The 4,272-nt window shown below is 45.0% G+C and overlaps 1 long non-coding RNA gene across 1 annotated transcript; it reads left to right on the top strand.

Annotated features, from left to right (window-relative positions):
- Window positions 1-749: 749 nt before the first annotated feature.
- LOC109198052 (uncharacterized) lies at window positions 750-3,561 on the top strand. The gene is made up of 3 exons (XR_002059036.2): window positions 750-809; window positions 1,342-1,458; window positions 3,506-3,561. It is a non-coding gene; the product is annotated as an uncharacterized LOC109198052 (long non-coding RNA).
- The last annotated feature ends 711 nt before the right edge of the window (window positions 3,562-4,272 follow it).

The raw sequence follows: 4,272 nt of genomic DNA on the forward strand, positions 1-4,272 counted from the left end.
GAAGAAAGAGTTGAGTAAAGTTTGACTTATCTGACTGTTTTGTTTCGCTTAATGCGTTTTATAATCCAGTACGCCTCATGTATAAAACCAGACCTGTTCATCAACAGTGCGCCTTATGGTCCGAAAACTACGGTGTGTTAAATCTGATTGAACTAATCCCTTGTCTTCTGCACAGGATGGTGAAGTCAATTCTGTGGATGTCCAGGTTAAGGATAATGGCAACAGCACATACACCTGCACCTACACCCCACGTAAGCCTGTGAAGCACACTGTGATGGTCTCCTGGGGAGACTGAGAGTCCATTCAGGGTGAGTATGCACTCACTTTCACTCTTGCATGCAGGGTTTGCCTTTTCTTCTCACTGAAAAGTCTCTTGAGTTTTGGTGTTTGTGCCCACAGATGAATATCGGAGCAGGCTGTCATCCAAACAAGGTGAAGGTCTCTGACCCTGGAGTGGCAAATACGGGCCTCCAAGCCTTCCAGCCAACATACTTCACTGTTGACTGCTCAGAGTCTGGTCAAGGTAAAGCTCCATAAAACTGTGTGTGTGAGAGTAAAGAGCGCAAACATATGCTCATGTCAAAGAAATATTCCAAACAACCGATATTACAGGGAAACTTATTTAACCCACCTGCTGTTTGAGGCTAAAAATGACTGTAGAGCATTACCTGCAAAGGTAACATGCTAACACAGCCTTTGTCCTCTGCCATCAGGACAAAGGCTGTTTGCGTTTAGGCTATTCCAATGACATCCTTCAGGGTCAAAGTGGATCCTTCTCAAGGCAGAGGGACCAGGACTCAGCCGCAGTGGTAAGAATACCTGTACTGCCTCACAAAGTCAGAGAGTGCTAACAAAAAACAGTCCGTTTATTTAGTTTATTGGTCTATAATACGGTCTGAATGTTTTCCGTCATACTACATGGAACAACTCTTCATAACACTTTTATGAAAATGTTTGACGAAATTGACAAGATCAAAATTCAAATCACAATGGCAAGGATTTAAAAACAAGAATAAACATGAATAAACAGGGTTGTAGTTGGTACGCGAATGTAAACAGGTCCTTTTGAGCTGTCATTTGAACTGCGTACCAGTCAAAGCAGTAGTAGCAGCAGGCTGTGAATGACTTTGAAATCATCAGCAACCACACCAACACACACTGTTAAATATACACCTGTGCAACAGGCGAGAGAAGAAATGCTCACACATGCGGGCGTGGATTGTAGTTACTTTGTAGTTACTTTGTATTATGTGGGTTCTTATAAGACAAGGAAGCGTTCTTCTGGCTGTTATGCATCATATTAAATGGGAGAATGTGGATCGCTTCCCTTTCCCGTGACAGGGTCCCCTGGGAGTTGCGTGACCTACGGTGGAGATCACATTCCCAAGAGCCCTTTCAGTGGCAGCGTGGCAGCCATGCTGGACCTTAGCAAGGTCAAGGTGACAGGCCTGGGAGACAGTATGTACCTCTGTCATTGTTCTTGTACATCCACACCTTCTGACACCAAGCCTCAGGCTACATAAAGCCTAGTGATAACCTATGAAACCATCATTTGCTTTTAAATGTTTGTCTAAGCATGAATGTTTTTACGATGGCTTTCCCCCCCACCTTGTACAGTTGCCAGTATATTGATGTTTTCATTTAATTTTTTAAAATGAATCTAAGCTTTTCGAGCAGATCAGAGGTGTCAGTGTATTTTCTTTGGTCTCTGTTCTGGCAGAGATAGCTGTTGGCAAAGACCAGCTCGTGCTGGTGTTTGTTTCTTCCTCCCCATTATCACCACAGCTTTATTCAAAGAAGGTGATCTGATCTTTTGGCTCGTCTGTCCAATAGTGTAGATTTCTGGTGAGTATCAGCTGCGCTGGGTATGTAAATCGGGCCATCCAGCTGCGGTACTGATCCGACGCCACTTGTGCCAAAAATCCGGACAAATGTCGTTTGATCATGGAGCAAATCTGAGCCAAATAGACTGATCATTTTTTTCACATGGCGTCTCATCAGAGGAAACTTTTCCTTTTCCAAGTTCCTGTAGAACTGTCAGAAAAATCCTGGAAGCGCTGTCTGAATTCTGTTTCGAGACATGTAATCACAGACACATATTTCCCTTTTTTAGCAGAAAGGTTGGCCTGTGGATAAGCAGTTCTGATCTTGGACAGTGTGGGGAACTGCACAACGTTGAAGTTGTGCAGTTGTGTCTTAAAGAGATTGACCTTCACACAAAATGCTTTCATGTGCGCATAAAGTTGTGGTACAAGCTGCTCTTTCCCTCGTAGGCTCTTGTTCAGGGTGGTTAAATGATCAGCAAGATCAACTAAAAATGCAAGGTCTGCCAACCATAGAGGGTCATTCAGCTCATGAAGAGGTCGGTCCTTCTCTTTCAAAAATGGTCAATTTCTGATCTCAGGGAGTAAAGACGCTTCAGCACGGCGCCGCGGCTTAGCCAGCGCGCCTCCGAGTGGTAGAGTAGATCCCCATATTCAGCATCCACTTCAGAAAGGAAAGCCTGAAATTCTCTGTGCTACAGTCCTCTTGCTCGAATTATGTTGACACTTTTTACAATAGTGTTCATTACATCTCCAAGATTGACTGTCTTGGCACAAAGGGCTTCTTGGTGAACAGTACGGTGCATTTTAACAGCCTCACCTCCAGCCTCTTTCACCTCAGCGCACATCATAGACGCCATTCCTTTGTGTGCACCTGCCATAGCTGGAGCCCCGTCTGTTGTATCTGCACACAGCTTGTCCCATTTAAGTCCCATTTTGTCAGTTGAGTCTGACACAGCTTCAAAAGTATCCATACCCGTTGTTGTGCCTTTTAGACTCTTAAGATCGAGCAGCTCCTCTGTAACTCCACGTCTTGCGATGAGTTGGGCCACCTCATAGCTGCTATTGGAGCCTTTTCCTGGACTTTTTGAGCACAAAAAATACTGTTGCTGACCCTGCAGGACAGCTACTATTTACTTTACTTTCTGCTCTCGCTCAGCACCAGTGTAGGATGCATAGACCTGATGTTTGGTTTCATAATGACGTCGTACATTATACTCTTTCATAACTGCCACAGTTTCAGTGCAGATAAAACAGACACTTCCCCTTGAATTCTTTGAAGAAATATTCACTCTCCCACCGTGTCTGAAATTTTCTGCACTCACTTTCTACCTTATTGTCCTTTTTGGTGGAGCAACTGCCTTGATCAACAGTAGCTTCCCCTGGTGTTAAAACTAAGAAGTGCAATACACTCAAGCAAAAGTTGAAGTGCGGGCCATATTCTATTCTATTTATAAAATTTCTTGCGGGCCAATTAAAAATGGGCCGCGGGCCGTAGTTTGGACACCCCTGCTATAGACATTAGCACACACTCCAACAGGTTTTCATCCTCTAGAGTCACTTGGATGACACTGAAAACACTACGTCCAGATAAACTCCGTGTATATAGCGTATTATCTTACAAAAATACAAACAAATATAAAATAAGTATTTTATTTTCTAAATGTAATGCTTCCTTTTAGGAGGAAGGTGGAGGAGCAGCTCCAGCAGAGCAACACCAGAGGTGTGTGGAGAGGACTGAACACCATCACTGGACGGAGCACTGTGAGCGGAGGGGGTCCAGAGTCTGGAGACCAGGTTCTGGCTAACAGACTGAACCAGTTGTTTAACAGGTTTGATTCAGTAGCACTTCCCTCCCCCATCCACCAGAGCTCGTCACACCTCTCTGCAACCCCCATAGCACCGGGGACATGAAATGCACCTCACCTGTCCCCGTTTTCCTTTTCCTTCAACCACTCTACTGGGTCCAAGTCGTCTCCACCTGCTACGGCGGCTGAGATCCTTTGGGGTGAACAGGATGCTCCTAAGGACATTTTATGACACTGTGGTGGCGTCTGCTATTTTCTGTGCTGTGGTCTGCTGGAGTGGTGGAATGGCAGAGAGGGACAGGGGGAAACTCAACAAGCTGGTCAGGAGGGCCAGCTCTGTCCTGGACTGTCCGCTGAAGTCCATCGAGCAGGTTGGGGAGGAGAGGATGTTGTCTAAGCTAACATCCATCATGGACAACACCTCCCACCCCCTGCATGAGACTGTACGAGCACTGAGCAGCTCCTTCAGCAGTGGACTTTTACGCCCACAGTGTAGAGAAAGTGAAACAAATAGAAGTCCCCGTTGATGCTTTTTTATTTTCCATTGATATTGACAGCCTCTATACAAATATAGACATTAGAGAGGGAATCAACTCCATAAGGAGAATCTTTCAAAAATATCCAGATAAGAGAAGACCAGA

Source organism: Oreochromis niloticus, unplaced genomic scaffold, assembly GCF_001858045.2.
Source record: "Oreochromis niloticus isolate F11D_XX unplaced genomic scaffold, O_niloticus_UMD_NMBU tig00007556_pilon, whole genome shotgun sequence".
Classification (NCBI taxonomy): Eukaryota; Metazoa; Chordata; class Actinopteri; order Cichliformes; family Cichlidae; genus Oreochromis; species Oreochromis niloticus.